Source organism: Enhydra lutris, unplaced genomic scaffold (assembly GCF_002288905.1).
Source record: "Enhydra lutris kenyoni isolate GAN:26980312 unplaced genomic scaffold, ASM228890v2 scaffoldscaffold7, whole genome shotgun sequence".
NCBI lineage: Eukaryota > Metazoa > Chordata > Mammalia > Carnivora > Mustelidae > Enhydra > Enhydra lutris.
Window position 1 is genome coordinate 8,744,991 of NW_019154091.1, and position 20,206 is coordinate 8,765,196.

The following is a 20,206-nucleotide window of genomic DNA, read 5'->3' on the forward strand; positions in this document are numbered from 1 at the left end:
GAATATTAGGAATGTTGTAGACCAAGTCCTCAGGCCAGCAAGCAGCATGGTTTAGTCCTGGTTGACAGGTACACTAGCTGATCCATTGGAATTATTCAGGGATGCTCAGAATGCCTCTTCAGAGGCCCTGATGTTGGTGTGCTCCATATTTACCTGTGAGAGGCTTCGTAGACAAAGGTGGGGATGAAGAGTAAGTGGTCATGGGAAAACAAGAAGGTGTTACTGGTGCTGGGACCTCTAGTAGCCTATTCTTTACAGGATGGAGATCAGAACCTTCATTCCAATCATTCCTGGTTTATTTGATGGTAACTGCATCCTGCTCTCAGAGCTCTCTGCTACTGTGCAGCCACTGGCAAAGGTGGTATTCTTAGGTCTCTTGTCCCCTTATCACTCATATTGTGTACCAAATCATGCATGCTAAAAGTTGTGTCTTTTTTTAAATCATGTGTTATTTGGGGTATAAGGTAACTAACTCTAGATATAACATTAATATATTTGAAGAGGAAAAACAAAGTGGGAGGATTTGCTCTACCAGATTTCAAGACCTTTTGTTGGGGGTGTGCCTGGGTGGCTCAGTGGGTTAAGCCTCCTTTGGCTCAGGTCATGATCTCAGGGTCCTGGGATTGAGCCCAGCATCGGGCTCTCTGCTCAGTGGGGAGCCTTCTTCCCCACCTCCCACTTGCCTCTCTGCCTTACTTGTGATCTCTCTCTGTCAAATAAATAAATAAAATCTTTGAAAAAAAAAAAGACTTTTTAGGAAGTAATAGTAACTAAGATAGCGTGATATTGGCATCAGGCTATTTAGATCAATCGAACAGAATAGAGAGCCCCAATCAGACCCAGACAATATGGAAATTTGATATAAAACAGAAATAGCAATACAAACCAGTTAGGAAAGAATGGGTTATTCAGTCAGTGGTGGTGGGACAACTGGTAGATAATAATAACTGGTAGATAATAATCTACCTACCTATCTTCCTTCTAAGTAGGAAGATTCCTACTTCCCATCATAAACTGCAGGTAGACTAAAGAGCTAAATATAAAAAGCAAATAATAAAATATTTAGAAGAAAAATAAGGAGAATATTTTCATCGCCTTGTGGTAGAAAATAAATTCTTAAACCAAACACACACCAAAAAACAGAAACATAAGGGAGAGCGTTAAGTTTAACTACATTAAAATAAAAGCCCTATATACAAAAGAAGGAAAGTACAAAAATTTCATTGCAGCAGTTTGCAATAGTTAAAAACAGTTGGTTGAACATCTGACTTGTGATTTCAGCTCAGATCATGGTCTCAGAGGTGGTGGGATTGAGCCCTGCTTTGGTGTGGTTGGGGGGGGGGGTCTGCACTCAGTAGGGAGTCTGCTTGGGATTCTTTCTCTTTCCTTCTCCCTTTGCCACTCTCCACTCATTCCTCACTCCTTTCTTTATCTCTAAAGTAAATAATCTTTAAAAAAAAAAAAAAAAGAAAGGAAAGAAACTACCCATATTTCCATAACCAAGAGGATGTATGAATTTTTTTATCGTGGACATCTGCCGTTTGTTTTGACCATCCAGCATCTGAACCTACTTTATGCCTAGGGACTCCCTGCTTGCCAAGGCAGAGTGTACTTTCACTATAGATGACAAAAACTCCAGATTGTTGCTTTCTCTGTCTCCTCTGAAGCTAGGGCCCAGGCACATGACCCAGGTACCGCTAGTACGATAAGCCTGCCCCAGATTTTCATGCAGCTGTAAGGGCTGCCCAGCCCTCTAGGCAGGGAGGGGCGTCGGGGGCACAGGGCCCCCAGAGGCTCTCACCACCATGTTCTGGGGCAGCAGGACCATCAGCTATGGCTGTGGTGCCCCTAGTGGGCAAGTTTTACAGCACAATTTGGGACATTTCCCATGGGTCAGTGGACCCTGCAAGCCTGATTCTTCTACCTTTCCAAAGATTTTCTGAGTTTTTTAATACATTCCTTTGTTTTTGTTTGTTTGCTTAAATTAGCCAGTTTGTTTCTGTTGCTGTCAGCTAAAAACCTTAACCCTGATAGATTATGGATTATGACATATTGGGTAACATACATGAGAATGCATACATCAAAATCAGGGGTAAAATTGGGTGAAATCAGGAGACGTCCTTGGGGCTGTAAGTTGCATCTGAAATTATAAAAATGAGAAAAATATATATATAGCAAGTGTAGTAAAATACTAAGATTTGATAAAGCAGAGTGGTATGTACAAAGCTATTTTTTCTTCTTCACTTTTTCGTATGTAAGCTAGCACATGGACACACTGATACCCACATGTATAGACTTTTATTATTACAAATACAGAACTACTAAGAATATGAAGGTTTCAGAGCAACAGTAGTCTATTGAAATTATTTGCCTCTCTTTCCAAAAAAGAAGATCCATTTCTGAGTGGGTCTGTATTTAAATTCACTTATACACATTATGACAAGAAAGGGGAAAAAATATTTTGAAAATAGATCTAGTAGGGCATGAAGGTGAGAACTGAAATAACATTATATTTACATGTGTGGGTTTTCTTATCACAAGGAAATATATAATCATCTTTTCTCAGAAATGTGCTTCTACCAAAAAAACATCAAGACTTTTCGAAAAGCACAACTTCAACAAACATAACTGGGCATTTACCCCATTTACTAAGTTCCTCAGGTTTAGCATAAAGTAAATGAAGCCAATACTGAATATTCTAATGATAATTTTTAAAGAAGACTCTTCTAGTTACCCAGGAATGCCAGGTTTAGTATTTTTTTTTTAAAGATTTTATTTATTTATTTGTCAGAGAGAGAGAGAGAGAGCACAAGCAGGCAGAGGCAGAGAGAGAAGCAGGTTCCCCGGCGAGCAAGGAGCCAGATGCGGGACTCAGTCCCAGGATCCTGGGATCATGACCTGAGCCAAAGGCAGTGGCTCAACCAACTGAGCCACCCAGGCATCCCCAGGAATGCCAGTTTTAAACAACTTAATTAAAATATTTTATTTAACAAATTTCAGTATCACATAAAAATTCCTTAAGCATAATTAAAACTCGCAAGATTTGGTTTTAGAAGCCTCATAACCTCCCTAGAAGTTTTGTGGAAACATAAACTTATCCCTACATTACAGATGTTAATACTGAGGTATAAAGAAGTCAGAAGATTTATAGTCATGTTGAGAGTTAGTGGACAGAATACAGATTCAAATTTAGCTTTCTGATTTGCATTCTTGCTATTGGCTTACATGGTTTATCTGTTCTATTAATAGGCACCAATCAGCTCAAAAGTATGCTGTAGGTGTTTCATCTCCAGTCAGTGGGCCATTGTAATAGAAAAAAAAAAAATACATGTGCGTTCAAGTTCCAGCTTTGTCAGTTACTACTTGGGTGCTTTAGTCAAATTATTGAATTTTCTGAGCGTTAGTTTTCCCCATTTATGAGACTGGAATAAAGTGAGTATCTCACAGACCAACCTTAATGCATTCTTCTTGCATTTGTCAAACTGCAGTTAAGACTCTAAGTCTCATTCTTAGTGGTCAATTACTTGCAATCATTTAGATTAATTAAGTCCTCTGAACGTAAGGCTTATATTTGTTTCAGAGCCACAGGTGCTTATGTAACTGAAAAGGTTTACATTCAATTCTTTCAATGTATTGAAAAGTGTTTTAGCACATTGGCACATAAAGTTCTATCCAGAATTAAACTTAAATGCTTTACCAAAGTAGCCACTTTGGTTTCTTCTAAAGTGATATTCTTTCTGTCCTCTCAGTTCTTTTTTTTTTTTTTTTTTTTTTTTTTTTCACATTTTTTTTTGAGAGAGAGAGAGAGAGAGCAGGAGCACAAGCAGAGAGAGGGGCAGGGAGAGGGAGACAGGCAGATTCCTGGCTGAGCACAGAGCCCAACATGGGACTGAATACCCAGGACCCCAAGATCCTGACCTGAGCTGAAATCAAGGGTCGTTGCTTAACTGACTGAGCCACCCAGGTGCCTCTGTCCTTTCACTTCTTTGAACATGATTTCTTACCATTACATTTCTAGGCTTCCTCCTCCTCCCATTAAGAACAAGGATGCATGGTTTGATCCTCAGCTGCTCTGTCCTGTGGTCCTCAGGAGGACATTGTGTGGGCAGGAAGGGGGCACATGCCAGTGTAGCACTTACAGCATCCCTGAGGTGACAGACCTGGAGTATGATCACCTTATAAGCCACCAGCTGTCCTCCACGGATCAGCTCATTATAGTCCACGTGTTCTCAGCTAGCAACACGGACAAGACTACAAAAGAAATGGCTAAAGTGTATAGGAAACTGAACAGATGTAAAAGCATGCCTTGCCTTCAGGTGAGTGTCATGTGTATTAAGACATATTGTGACTAATGTTTACTTGCGTGTTACATCTTAAGACATGTCCTCAGCCACACAAAGGGCCATGGAGGAATTTCTCCCCCACTTTTTCCATTGATGTATGACCTTCATATAATAGAGGTCACACATCTTAAGGGCATATAGCTTAATTAATGTTTATGTATGTGTACGCCTATATAATAACCACCCCGATCAAGATACAGAGTACTCCCAGGTCCAAAAAAGCTCCCTTTTGCCCTTTTCAGTCAGTAACCCACCTACCTCCTGCCCCTGGGAACCACTTTTCTGACTTCCATCACCATAAATCAGTTTTGTCCGTTTTAGATCTTCATATCCATGGAATCACAGTGTACACATTTTGAAACACACAGTACATTGTTGTGCTTCTTTTGCCAGAGACTCGGAAGGTCAATACCAGGCATGCCAGCATCCTCCCATCTTGCCCCCATGATGGACACTACTAACCCAGCATCCTTTTCAGCCGAGCCTAGACCGGGCCCTAAACTCCTTTCCCGGACTGCACTGCAAGCAGCCTCTACCAGCTGCCCCGAGTAGTAACTCGTGAAGCCTTTTCCCCACGAGAGCCTTTAATCTCAACACATTTAATGAGTATCCTCTAAGCCTAGTTGATTCAATCACTATGACATTTTTTTCACATTTGAGCCTTTTTTCCAATTCCATTGTGTCTGCCTATTTTAGGCTTTTGTCACCTCCCATCTGATTCTCTCCAGTGGCCTCTCTGACGAGTTTTCCTGCCCTTGGTCTTGGCGCCCCTGGTATTTGTTACATGTTGCTGGGTGTTCTTTTTAATATACAGACACAAGGGCATCATTCTCCTGCTGACAGTCTTCTAAGGACTTCCCTTCAGGCCAAATCCAATTTCTTTAGTATTACATTGAGGTCCCCCTCCTAGTGGGGCTCTTCCCACCCTGACTGCTCAGTTCCCTGTCCCAAACCCAGTGATAGCCCCAAGGGATATATTAAAGAACCTTTGCAGAGTCCAGGTCTGAAGCTGGTGGGAGCTAAGGGCTTGGGCCACGTCGCCTCTTACGGACATGCTGCCACTGAGTGGCCTTTTAAGATGTTGCCCTAAGTAGCCCTGAACTTCTTTTGAGGGATGTTACAATATATTTTCCAGCCTAGTGTTCCCTATTTGAAGGCCAAAGTGAAAATTGTCTTTCTGAATGAGAAGCTTTACTTCCCATAAGAATCTGGTATGTTGGGGTGCCTGGGTGGCTCAGTGGGTTAAAGCCTCTGCCTTCAGCTCAGGTCATGATCTCAGGGTCCTGGGATGGAGCCCCGCATCAGGCTCTCAGCTCAGCGGGGAGCCTGCTTTCCCCTTTCTCTCTGTCTGCCTTTCTGCCTACTTGTGATCTCTCTCTACCAAATAAATAAAATCTTTTTTAAAAATTAAAAAAAAAAAAAAAGAATCTGGTATGTTTCCCCTTCCCCATTGAGGGGATTTTTGGTGCCCAAATGGGTTTCTCTTTTCACTTTACCTGAAAGTACAGAGCAAAGTTTTAAACTGAATTATGAAAATAGAGTAAGAACTTGTGGGCCACTTATCTGAAATCCAGTTCTTCTTTTGGATCCAGAGCTTCTGTTTATACTGAAATTTTCCCATCAAAAATTTTTTTTTTAATTTATAATTTTCTCTGATACTGTTCTTTCTCTTTTCTTTTTCTTTCTTTCTTTCTTTTTTTAATGCAGTGTTCCAAGATTCATTGTTTCTCTGATACTATTCTTACTTCCTATAAACCACCTCCAGTCTTTTGCTAAAAAAGCAGAATATAAACAAATCTAAAATGTAAGTTTTGATGAAGGAAATATTATTTCATCTAGCAGAATTGATAGCAACCTTGTAGGAAAGTGACATGTCATTTTGTAACTCTGAATGGTGAAGAAAGAGAATATTGACTTAATTGGCTGGGTACCACAGGGTACCCTACATTCTTTTTTAGATCATAAAAATGAAGGGAATGTTCCCATACCAGAGACCCTAAAGGAAATACAAATAAGAATGGGGAAGATCGTAAAACATGTTAACACTCACCTGAGAACTCCAGTCTTCATCAAAAGGGTGGCCTGGTCAGACCACGGTCTTGGCTCCCACTTCCTTTTCTTTCATTCCACCTAATCAGGGAACTGGGAGGCCTGTGTGATGCTGAAATTGTTAAGCTGCAATTGGAAGCTGGCCAGCAATAAGAATTCACGGGTTACTCTGGTGGAAGCATCAAGGGTGTAAACAAAGCTCCTAGAAGGGTAGCCTGAGCCACAGGGGATGTGGGATGGGTTCTGGGAGCACAGGGAGCTCTGGTTCTGGGAGTGGCACCCTCACCCTTCCAGCCTGCCCTGAAACCAGATTCCCCTGCCCAGAGTTGGAAGCTTCTTGATAGTAGGGCCCTGTCTTGCTCACCATTATAGCCCTGGTGCCTGTCCTGGGCCGAATACATGGTTAACATCTACAATGTATTTGTCAAGTGAATAAATGAACCAACAAATGAGTGAATGTTTCTTTAGTCTGAAGGCCAGATATGAGGGTATCTGGTCACTGCTAATTCTTTCTTGGTTTCATAGGAAGTGCCTCTGGGACCATGGCTTGTGAAAGGAACTAGGTCTCCCCTGAAGAGACAGACAAGCTGAGTGGATGAGAGAGCAGGACCATAGTCAGGAAGAGTTCAAGTCCTCAGGAGGACAATAATGTCCATTAAATCCCAAGGGCTCTGATATACTTGGTGCAGACAGTACCTGCCATCCCCCCAACCCCATACCTGGCATGCAATAGACACTCAGTAAATGTTCACTGAACTGATCTGAGATGGCAAAGTCAGAATAAGATCAAGAGAGCCGATATTTATTGAGCACTTACTGTGTTGCAACCACTATTTACCTGAAATACCATTTAATTCTCAAAAGAGCCATAAATGGCTGGCTCTCTGCATTTGTGTCTATTGAGTGCAGGTCGATACCTGAGACAGGACAGATAGGTCACTTGTCCAAGTTTCCTCAGTCAGGTAGGGGTGGGGGTGAGAGTTACACCAGGCAGTCTTACTCCAGGACCCAGGCTCTTTAGCACCATGCTCTGCCATGTAGCCTTGTGGAGCAGGAAAAGCAGTGGCTAAGGGGGGCAAGAGTGGAATCAAATGAGATGAATGGATTGGGAGGAATGGCGCATATCCCGCATCTCAGAAGTATGAGCTTGGGCATGTGGAGGCAGAAGGCATGGCAGGGGCCTCATGTGTGTGCTCAGCAGGAATTGTGAGGGCCAGTACAGCTGATAAAAGGAGCCATGCCTGGCTGACCCCTTTCAACAGTGAGGAACTAAGTAGATACAAGTAATATCTACTTGAGGATGAAGCTTTTTTGATAGCACAATTCTGTATATTTATTCATTCAGGTGATAAACTTTCATTGAGCTCCTACAATATGCTGGGAGTGGGATAGCAACTTGATACAGAAAAATGAATTAGAGCCTGATTGTGTCCTCAAGGAAAAGACAATCCAGAGAACAGTCACAACAGATGACATGGTGACATGAGTGCTGGGTCAGAAGTATCAACAGAACCTTTAGGCAAGAAGTGGCTTGTAGGACTAGTAAGACTTGTAAGACTAGAAAGAATTAACTGAGTGAATATTTCCCACAAACTACATTTTTTTTTAAAGATTTTATTTATTAATTTATTTGACACAGAGAGAGAGAAAGAGAGAGAGAGAGATCACAAATAGGCAGGGAGGCAGGCAGAGAGAGAGGGCGAAGCAGGCTCCCCGCTGAGCAGAGAGCCCGATGTGGGGCTCGATCCCAGGACCCTGAGATCATGACCTGAGCCGAAGGCAGTGGCTTAACCCACTGAGCCACCCAGGCGCCCCTACAAACTACATTTTTGAAGGCATGTTGGAAAACTACACATTGGAACGCAAGAAGATAGCAAGTTGCAGGATGAACCTGGGAGGTGGGAAAGACATCAGTATTGGGGGGGTGCACTTTGAGGGAGTTAGCAGCTAATGAAGGTAGCAGAGATCTAACTGTGAGGTTCAGTAAGGAACCCCAACTCTCCTTGAAAAGGAAGAGGAGCCATTAAAGGATTTTAAGCAGAGAAGTAACATGAAGAGATTTTGTATTTTAGAAGAATAATTTTGACAGAATGTTCCAGAAAAAACTGGAATGACAGAGAGACCTAGTACCGCATTTACTCAGGTGAGAAATGGTCAGGCAGTGGTGGCCATGGGAGTGGAAAAGGATGCTAAGTCTGAGTTGTAGTTAGAAGCAAGACTCTGTAAGATTTGATATGTTGGGTGAGGGAAAAATTTAAGATGCCTCCTGCTTCTTGCTTGCACAGTCAGAAGAAGAACAGTACCATTTGTTGAGGTAGGAAATTCAGAAGGATGAGGATAAGAAATGTCTGTTACCTATTACCTATTACTACATAACAAACCACCCCCAAAACTTACAGTCCTAGTACAGCAACTGCATATTTGCTCATGACCAGCTCAGAACTAGCAGGGATGACCTGACACAGCATTGGCTGGGCCAATTTGAGTACAGCTGGAGGATTCAAGAAGAGCTTCATTCATATGGCTGGCAGGTAGAACTGCTGGTATTAGGAGCTCAGCAATGGTTATTGGCCAGGGACCTCTGTTCTCCTCATGAGGGCCGCCTTTCTAAGAGTTATTCAGGTTTCCTCACACCATGATGTCCATGTTTTGAGAAGGAATGTTCCAAGAGGTGAAGATGGAACCTGGAGACCTCTTAAGGCCTGGTCTCAAAAGTTATACAGTATACTCTTTGTCATAGCCTATCACAGGGCCAGCCCAGATTCAAGGGGAGTGGAAGTAGACCTCCATCTCCTGATAGGTAGAGTGGCAAAAAATTTATAGAATCTTTAATCCACATAAGAATGTTTGAAGAGGGAATGCCTGGATGACTCAGTCACTAGAGCATGGATCTCTTGATCTAGGGTTATGAGTTTAAGCCCATAGATCTTACTTAACAAAAAAACACACACAAAAAAAGAAAAAGTGAGAGAGAGAGAGAGATGAAAAATTCAGATTGGGCATGTTGAGTTGGAGGTACTAGAGTGTCATCAAAATGGACACATCAGGAAGTAGGCAATTCAACCCACAAGTCTGATACTCAGAGGAGAGCACTAGCTTTGAAAAACACTTGGTGCACAAAAATAGCAGCAAAAATTATGGATTACCCAAAGGGTATGTGAAGAGAGTGAAGAGCAGGAATCTATTTTAGATATTTAGATTTTATTTTATTTTTTTAAAAGATTTTGTGTATTTATTTGACAGGCAGAGATTACAAGCAGGCAGAGAGGCAGGCAGAGAAGAGGGGGAAGCAGGCTCCTGCAGGCTCTATCCCAGGACCCTGGGATCATGACCCAAGCCTAAGGCAGAGGCTCCAACCCACTGAGCCACCCAGGTGCCCCAGATATTTAGATTTTAGATATTTAGAGGTCAAGTAAAGGAAAAGTTGTGCTTGACCAAGACTGGGATGGAAGACACAGAGAAATAGAAAGAAAACAGAAGGGTGGGACCACAGAGGCCCAGGAGAGAGTTCGAGAAGGAGGACTGTAGTAATTTCAAATCCCTCAAAGAGTTCAAGAAATAGAAGAAACATGAAAATGTCCACTGGCCTTGGCAATACAGAGGTCTTCGATAAGTTTAGGAAGAAGGCATTCCTAATGGAGTAATAGGAATAGAGTCTAGAATTGTTGGCTCAAAGATGCAAATACTGCTGAATGGAACAAAGGATTTGTTACCTGGGATTTAATGTCTTTACAACTTTTTTTTTTAGAGTTGTTCAGATCCCTTTCGATTGCTCAAATACAACATCACCTCTGCATGCAAATTTACTGGGGGCAGTTGTCCACTTCTGGTTCAAAGGCACAATGTCATTCCAGGAATATTTTTGGTACGTGCTTTGAGATATATGACTGTTTTAACCAAACTACTATGTTGTTATATGTCAATGATGTTGTGTATGATGCTTGTGTGACTTAGAAATTATTCATAAGAAAGAAAGGAGGGGGTGCCTGGGTGGCTCAGTGGGTTAAAGCCTCTGCCTTCGGCTCAGGTCATGATCCCAGGGTCCTGGGATCAAGCCCCACATCGGGCTCTCTGCTCAGCAGGGAGCTTGCTTCCTCCTCTCTCTCTCTCTCTCTCTCTCTGCCTGGTCTGCCTCTCTGCATACTTGTGATCTCTGTCAAATTAAAAAAAAAAAAAGGGAAAGAGAGGAGAGAGTGAAGAAATAGATAAGCTCGAATCACAGCCTTCTGTGCTTCCCCCCTGACTACAGGTCTTCTTAGAAGTGCAGGTGGATATTCTTCTAAATGTTGGATTATCATTGCAATTGCTCTAATGTGGTTAAACATTGAATACTCTCTTAACACTGAGGTGATCAAATCCTCTACTTCATGAGTTGATATGGGATTATAAATGTTAAACTTTAAATCTTGCATTTAAGAAGTTTATAACCTAACGGAGGAGATAGGATACATAATATCCATACCTTAAGGCTGAACAGAGTAACTGCTGTGACTGAGACAGCCCAGTATGGTAGAGAAAGCAGGAACTTGGAAAATCAACAAACCTGAGTCCAGACCTTGGTTCTACTATTTGCCTGCTCTGTGCCCTGGGGCAAATTACTAAGCCTCTCTGAGCCTGTTTCCTCCCTTGCAAAAAGGGAAAATGATAACCAACTCATAAAATTGTAAAAATTCAATGAGATAATGTACACGAAGTGCTCATTTCAATTCCTGGCATATCGTGGGTACTTATTAAATGGTAATTCCTTTCCACCAGTTTTTCAGTTCAACAAATGTGTATGGAATGCCTGTCCTGTGCCAAGCACAATATTGGTTCTGAGGATACAAATTTTTAAAAAAGCCTCAGTCCCTCCTGCCAAGGAACTCCTAGGTCAAGGTCAGGGCGGTGCAGACTGTGGCTTCCTGAGAGTCATGAGATGTGAGCTGAACCCTGAAGGGGTTTTCATACAGAGAGGTAAAAAGGAGAGAGAATTTCCAGGAAGAAGCAGTGTTACTAGTAAAGGTAAAAAGGAAAGGCTGAGAACACAAGAAATCTGGAGAAAGAGTGAGCTAGCATGCATGTGGTGGGGGGTGGGGAGCAGAGGGAGAGAGATTTTCAAGCAGGCTCTATGCCCGGCATGGAGCCTGATGCAGGGCTTGGTCTCACAACTCTGAGATCAAGACCTAAGCCAAAATCAAGAGTCCAGCGCTTAACCGACTTGACCACTCAGGTTTGCCTGAAGACCCGGTTTTTAGTCCTGCACCTTCCACTATAACCAGTGGTATATACTTGGGTTGAGCTCATCTGGAGGTGGAGGAGACTAGATTAGATCAGTGGCTCTCACCGCTGGCTCCTGCCTTAGCTGCGTGAGCCTCACCCTGGAACAGTCAAATCAGAATTCCTGGGGAGGAGACTCAGCATCAGCTTCTTACATCAACTTTATTATGATATATTCTACATACAATACAAAGCACTCACTTTGCTGTACAGTTTCAGAAGCTTTTTGACAAATGTGAATACTCTGCCTCCACAATCAAGACAGAAAACATTGCCACCACCCCAGAAAGTTTCCTTCAGTTCTTTCCTTCCACCTTCATCCCCAGACAATTGCTGATCTGCTTTCTGTCGCTATAGATTAGGTTTGCCTTTTCTAGAATTCATCTAAAAGGATTCATATAATAAGCATTCTTTCACTGGGCTATTGGGAATGTCAGTGTTCCTTAAAAGGTTCCTTGGAGGGACCCCTGGGTGGCTCAGTCTGTCAAGTGTCCAACTCTTGGTTTTGGCTCAGGTGGTGATCTCAGAGTCATGAGCTTAAGCCCTGCATTGGGATCCACACTTAGTGGAAAGTCTGCAAAAGTTTCTCTCTGCCCCTCTCCACCCTCGCTCACTCATGCCTTCTCTCTCTCTCTCTCAATTAAACTAAATAATTTTTAAAAATATACATACATACATACATACATACATACATACATACTTCCCCAGATGATTTTAATGAAGAACAAAGGACTGGATGCTCTCTCAGGGTCTTTCTAGCTAAAAAAATATGACGGTTTCATCTGCGTGCCTGAGGTACTTTATAAGAATTGCATTTTAGGAGTAGTAAGAGTGACTGCCGCCATTGTAGTAATTATGACAATGCCGACCCTAATGTTCATAAAGCTTTTACGATGCATCCAGGCTGTTGTTCATCTGTATTTTCCTACCTAAATCCCCACAGCAGGGATTAACCGCCGGAGCAGTAGGTGCCAGTATTATCCCTGATAACGGAGATGGAAACTAAAGCTTAAGGAAACTAAGTGACCTGTCCAAGACAAGGAGCTAGCTAGCAAGTGGTGCAGTTAGGATTCAAACCCAGATTTCCCTCCAATAAACAGATAGCTTTTAATCAAGATGCTAGAAAAGCTCCCGCCAGGTGAAGTTTCAGCTTCCAGGACTGCAGAAGTGTAAAGTGATACAAGATGAATGCTTTCAGTTTGTTGATGCGTTCCAGCCAGGGAGAAGAAACTAATTTAAAGGTACATTTAGCAAGAAAGGCTTAAGGCAAAGAACCTCTCACCTTAATATGAAAAGTAAGCCAATTGGTTGAGAGTGTCAAATGGCAGATAAGACTAAAGAGACTTAGGGGCGCCTGGGCAGCACAGTTAGTTAAGTGTCCAACTCTTTATTTCAGCTCAGGTTGTGGTCTTGGGATCGTGAGATGGATTCCGTCCTCAGGTTCCAGGCTCAGTGGGGAGTCTGCTTGAGACTCTCTCTCCCTCTCCCTGTCCCTTTCCCCCTGCCTCCGCCAAGTCTTTCTCTCTCAAATATATAATAATAATACAGACTAAAGAGACTTGGGGGAATGAGATGGGTCAGAGGCTGCATCCATGCATATCTTTTGATATATATACAAAATAGAGATAGCAAGAATGGTTCGTCTACTGACATCATTCTAGTAAAGTGAATAACCTCAGATCACCAAAAAAAAAAAAAAAAATCTTTAGTTTTCAAAATATACATCCACTGTCTCTTTGAACAATGAACAATAAGTCTTATTTTGTGGTAGGGAAATCTTCCCACATACCTGGCAGGTGATCATATACCTCCCTCCTTCTGCAGGCCTGGTCGAATCTGTGTCTTGGCAGACTTGTTTGGTTGGTTAGAGTCTATGCTTCCTATAAATTTCCCAGTGGTTTAAAAAAAAAAAAAAAAGCATAGGCACAATGAAAATATATGTCCTCCTTATATTTGCACTCATCCCAAATCAAAGTCTTGTCAGCTGAGATCCTCCCAGCTCCCTGTAAGAGAATACATGATCACTTAAAACAAACAGGTTCCTATTTAAATGCTGGCTTGCCAAGCCAAGCCAAGATCAAAGCTCAGCCTCAGCCCCCCTAGTGTCTGTCCACTGGGTGACAGTGTTGATCCGTCTGATACAAATGTGCTTTGTCTCTGGGCCAGAAAACTCCGGGAAAGATTGCAACCAGATGGCTTTCTGAGGGCCTTGGGGAATGGCTCTGTCTTTCTTCTCCAAGTATGGCCGAATCCTTGTTTTTCTTTATTTTTCAAGGCAAAATGTGAGGTGTAGAATTGTGCCAGTTACCATGTTGGGCTGGGTTTCTATGCAAAGTGGTACAGAGAATGGATCTGATTGTCCATAATAAGTAAACCTGTATTTTCTTCATAATGTAAGAAGGCAAAAAGCTGCAAAAAGCATTGTGAAAACTCAGCTGAAAATGTACTTCAGCTGTTCGCCTAGATGCCATGGGATGGATCAATTCTTTACCCAAGGTGTTCACTCTTACACAAATGGGCCGGTGTCTGGGAAGAGTGTTTCCCAGGGCTCTGACGAGGGTTAAGGCTGTCTGTGGAGTACTGTTTCCAATTTGCCGGGGCACGGTTTGTGCATTGTTCCACCTGTTCCAACGTGATCCCTGTCTTCAGGAGGAGAGAGAAATAGATAAGCTAGAGCAAATACTGTAAGTCAAGTAAGACTTGACGTGATCAGTAGAAATGATGGAGTTAATGTAAGAGAGGAGAGGGAATGATGGAACCATCCACATTCCCACTTTAAAAGGAGAAGGCCAGAGAGTGAGTTGAGTGTGTGCTTCAAGATGCTTCAAACCAAGATGCTTGGTTTGGGCAACTGTTCTCTTCCACTTCTCCTCCCCAAGATGGAAAGGACAATGATTTAAAATAATGGGACTCTTAAGTGAGCAGTACAGCAATGTTAATGTCATACTCTGCTTCCAAACTTTAAAAATCAGTTTGAAAGATTAAAATAGAATTACTAGTTTGAGAAATTATACCACAGAACCTTTTTAGCACCTAAAAAGGCTTTTTTTTTTTTCCTCCTTTGCTTTACAAGATATTGTTTGGTCTAATCTATTTGTGCTGATAAGTTAGCACATTTATATTTTATTACACTTAACAAAACTTTGAGGATATACATATATATATATATATTTACAAAATCAGTGTTTGTACAGTCAATTTATGATAAGAGAGTAAATATATATATATATATACTTAAAAATACAGTAAAACAGCAGTAGTATTTTCTTAGGGAGTTCTGCTGGAGTTCTGAGACCTTCAAGTCTGGGTTAGAAATCCAAACAGGTTGTCTGGCTGTGTGAAGATGGAGATCTCATTCTAGGGCTCACACAGACATTGAGCAACACAGACAAAGGTGAGCTGTGAGCAAACACCGTCTCTGCTCTTTGGACATTTCAGGGCCTCTCTGGGCCTCATCGACCACACCCAGGCAGCACGGGCCTATTTCGGGCAAACTGTTGCCACAAACATTATGATATTCTCTTTGGTGCACATTAAGGACATTTTAGCAGAGTTTTAGTATTCTCTACCTAGCAGGGGTCTACCATTTCATCCTCAGAATGAAAGGATTTAGGAGAGGTGGCTCACAGCAGAGGAAGATGAGCACTTTCTGGGACTCACCAGAGCAGAATGGATTCTTTCAGGAAGCAAAGCCAATGGGCAGCATGTCCCAACATGTCTGCCTGCTTCCCCAGCGAGGCTCAATGAAAGCAAACAGAGAATTGGGTAGAGGCGTGTACACCCACAGGAGCTCCAGAATATGCTCTCTGTTGATCTCTGCAGTCATGAGCACAAGATGCGTTCTTCCTCCAATTTCTTTATCTTCTTCATTCTCTAGTGAAGGTCTTTGGAGGCTTATGTGGCTGCTCTGTGAGAAGTCAGCACCACAGATAATTTGAGAAGAGTGTCCTCATGGTAAAATCCGATTTTTTTTAATTAAAAAAAAAAAGCATAAAGAAGAAGATAAAAATCATCCATGCTTCCTGCTACCCAGAAATAAACACTGTTAATTGTTCACTATCTTCCCAATGTCTACACATACACACACACAACCCAGAGTCTTGAGGCACATATAACAATATATTATAGCGTTTCCCTAAATCATCAAGTATCATTTCTATATTCTTTTATAGCAGCATCATTTATGTTGGCTGAATAATATTCCAGTATAAGGCAGGACCATGATTTATTATTTTCTATCTCTTTTGTTGCTGGGCACCAAATTATTTTAAAGAAGAACATTTTAAAAAATAGAGCTGTCTCCCAACAACATGGAGAGAACTAGAGAGTATAATGCTAAGCAAGATAAGTCAGTCAGAGAGAAAAATACCATATGATTTCACTCATGGAATTCCACTCATGTGGAATTTAAGAAACAAAACAAATGAGCAAAGGGGACAAAAAAGAGAACAAAACAAGAAACAGAGAGAACAAGCTGGTGGTTAGCAGAGGGGAGGTGGGTGGGAGAATGGGTGAAATAGGTGATGGGGATTAAAGAGCATACTTACCACGATTAAAATAAAATAAAATAACTAGGGCTGTCTAATGTGGGAATGCAGAGCTTTGCAAAGCAATGAGCTCTTCTTTTCAGAGGCTAGAGTATAAGTTTTGGAGGGATATCTCAGAAGGAATTGCTACCTTGAGTGGATGCCTTCTTTCTATTTTCTAGTCCCATTTTTCTTGGCAATTATTTTTCTGCCCAGGTTTCACCCTCCTCCTCTGTGCTTCAGTCCCATTTTAATCTTGATTCTGACTGTCTCTTTCCTCCTCCTTAGTACCAAATTCAGAAATCACTGACTGCATATCTGTCCCTACCATAGGTTTTGGAGCCAAAGAGGAGAGTCCCTTTCTGGCCAAAATGACCAGGTACGCTCTAGGCCCAATAAGATTTTCTGTTTAATACTCGAATAGCTTGGCATCACATCATAAAATTATACCAGGCCTGTAATGTTCTTTAAAAATGGGATACTATTTTTTAAAAATAAGATACTATTTAAGATGGGCACGAAAAAGAGTTGACAGAAGAAATTTTAAGTGTGTTTAAAATAAGAAAAAACCTTCCAAGGAGATGCCCTCTATGTATAGTAGCATCAGTATGTGTACATAAAGAGTGAAAATAATTCTGTCATTAGTTATAAAGTCTAGCAACATCGTATCAGTCCCTTGAGATCTTCAATTCTGCTTTGATCTCATTTGGGGTAGGAGTCTACTCTTCTGATTTTTGTTGCATCCTTTACAGTGGTTACAAAATCAGTGTTTGTACAGTCAATTTACAATAAGAGAGTAAATTTAACATTTAGAATCCAAAAATCTAAAGGGTATCCCTGTTTCCAAAAGCCAGTAGGCAGTTTTCATTCTCTACTTGGGAGCCCATTGTGTAATCTGTGTAAGTAAGATGAAGTCAGTGATTTAACTTCAGACAAAAAAAATTTGTTGGATGTATTTCAGCAACTCTTATTACCAAAGGGAATAAGCCACATTGTCCTAGGAATGATGTGTTTATAGAAAATTATAAACAGGGCGCCTGGGTGGCTCAGTGGGTTAAGCCTCTGCCTTCGGCTCAGGTCGTGATCTCAGGGTCCTGGGATCGAGGCCCGCATCGGGCTCTCTGCTCAGCGGGGAGCCTGCTTTCTCCTCTCTCTCTATGCCTGCCTCTCTGCCTACTTGTGATCTCTCTCTCTGTTTCAAATAAATAAATAAAATCTTTAAAAAAAAAAGAAAATTATAAACACAATTCTAAATGCCTCTAATGAAACAGTGAGTGGCAGAACTTCAAACTGAACCAGCTGATGGACCCATGACTGCTTTGTGTCACGCTGATGTTCCCTTTCCTCATCTTCTCCCAAGCTGGCTGTGACTGCTTCCTTGCACCCCCGCCACAGTGCTCTCTGTTTAGGGTAGAACACCTAGGTTTTAGAAAAAAGACCTTTGAATCGGAGTCTTTGCTGGATATTAAATTTCTTTAGCAAGCCCCTTCCTTCCTAATAGTGTATGGTTTTCTCCTTCGACATTGGATTGGGCTCAAATTTAGTACAAATGACTCATGGCAACTCTTATTAAATAATGTTTTCATTTTATAAAGCATTCTGTATATCTCATTTGGCTCAATTCTTATAACAATTCTGTGAAGCTGGCATGCCACAGGACATTTTCTCTCTTCCTGACCGGGGAAGTGAAGCTTGAGTGGCAGAGGGGCTTATCCAGTATTACACAGCTCATCAATCCGGGGTTGGGTTAGCAACTTTCAATCCAATACTCTGTCTACTATACACAAAAGAATAAAGAGAGGAAGTGTAAATTGACGCAGCTGCTGTGGGAAACAGTACTGTGGTTTCTCAGAAAATTATCAGATAATAATTGGATAATTAACCAAAATAATTGGAAGCAATGACATTATCATATGATAATTTGATAATTAACCAAAATAATTGGAAGCAAGGACTTCAACAAGTATTTGTTTTAGGGGAGCATTATACACAATGGCCAAAAGATGGAAAATTCCAAACGTCCATTGACAGATGAAAAGATAAACCAAATGTGGTATAGACATACAGTGAAATGTTCAGCCTTAAAAAAGAATGATCTGTTCCCTAGGATAATACGTGCTATATGATATGTGCTGTTTGATGATTCTGATATAGACCATAACATGGATGCACCTTGAAGACATTACCCAAGAGAAGTAAGTCAGAAACAAAAAGACAGATACTCGATGATTCCACTTGTATGAGGTCCCTAGACTAGTCAAATACAGAGAGACAGAAAGAACCGTGGTTCCTGGGGCTTGGCAGAGAGGAGAAAGGGGAGTCATTGCTTAATTGGTACAGAGTTTGTTTGGGATAATGGAACGTTCAGGAGAGGATGGTGGTGATGGTTGCACAGAGATGTGAATGTCCTTAATAGCACTGAACTGTATGCTTAAAAACAGCTAACACAGTAAATTTTGTTACATATATTCTCCCACAATAAAGAGAAAAAAAGGAGAGGTAGTGTGTAGGAAAAATAGCAAACCTTTGATTATACCCTTGGTTCTGCCCCTGACTTGTTAAGTGACCACAGGTAATTTACCTCTCTAGTCCTCAATTTCTTAATCTCAGTATTAGGGGATGGGATTAGATAATTTCCAGGCATCCTCCTAATTCCAACAGTCATCAGAAAACTGGGTTTTCCATATAAAGTATTATTTCATCTGCAAAGAGTGAGAGTTTGACTTCTTTGCTGATTCAGATGCCTTTTATTTCTTTTTGTTGTCTGATTGCTGAGGCTAGGACTTCTAGTACTATGTTGAATAGCAGTGGTGATAGTGGACAGCCCTGCCATGTTGCTGACCTTAGGGGAAAAGCTCTCAGTTTTTCCCCAATGAGAATGATATTCGCTGTGGGTTTTTCATAGATGGCTTTGATGATATTGAGGTATGTACGCTCTATGTCTACTCTGTGAAGAGTTTTGATCAAGAAAGGATGCTGTAGGGGCGCCTGGGTGGCTCAGTGGGTTAAAGCCTCTGCCTTCGGCTCAGGTCATGATCCCAGGGTCCTGGGATCGAGCCCCGCATCTGGCTGTCTGCTCAGAGGGGAGCCTGCTTCCCTTCCTCTCTCTGTCTACTTGTGATCTATGTCTATTAAATAATAAATAAATAATTAAAAAAAAAAAAGAAAGGATGCTGTACTTCGTCAAATGCTTTTTCAGCATCTATTGAGAGTATCATATGGTTCTTGTTCTTTCTTTTATTAATGTGTAGTATCACATTGATTGATTTGCGGATGTTGAACCAAACTTGCAGCCTAGGAATAAATCCCACTTTGTTGTGGTGAGCAATCCTTTTAATGTACTGTTCCATCCTACTGGTTAGTATTTTAGTGAGAATTTTTGCATCTGTGTTCATCAAGGATATTGGTCTGTAATTCTCCTTTTTGATGGGGTCTTTGTCTGGCTTTGGGATTAAGGTAATGCTGGCCTCATAAAATGAGTTTGGAAGTTTTCCTTCCGTTTCTATTTTTTGGAACAGTTTCAGGAGAACAGGTATTAATTCTTCTTTAACTGTTTGGTAGAATTCCCCTGGGAAGCCGTCTGGCCCTGGGCTCTTGTTTGTTGGGAGATTTTTTGTTGTTGTTGTTTAAAGATTTTATTTATTTATTTGACAGATCACAAGCAGGCAGAGAGGCGGGCAGAGAGAGAGGAGGAAGCAGGCTCTCTGCAGAGCAGAGAGCCCGATGCGGGGCTCGATCCCAGGACCCCGGGATCATGACCTGAGCCGAAGGCAGAGGCTTAACCCACTGAGCCACCCAGGCACCCCTGTTGGGAGATTTTTGATGCCTGCTTCAATTTCCTTACTGGTTATGGGTCTGTTCAGGTTTTCCCTTTCTTTCTGGTTCAGTTTTGGTAGTTTATATGTCTCATTTCTTCCAGATTGTCAAATTTGCTGGCGTACAGTTGCTCTTAATATGTTCTTATAATTGTTTGTATTTCTTTGGTGTTGGTTATGATATCTCCTCTTTCATTCATGATTTTATTAGTTTGGG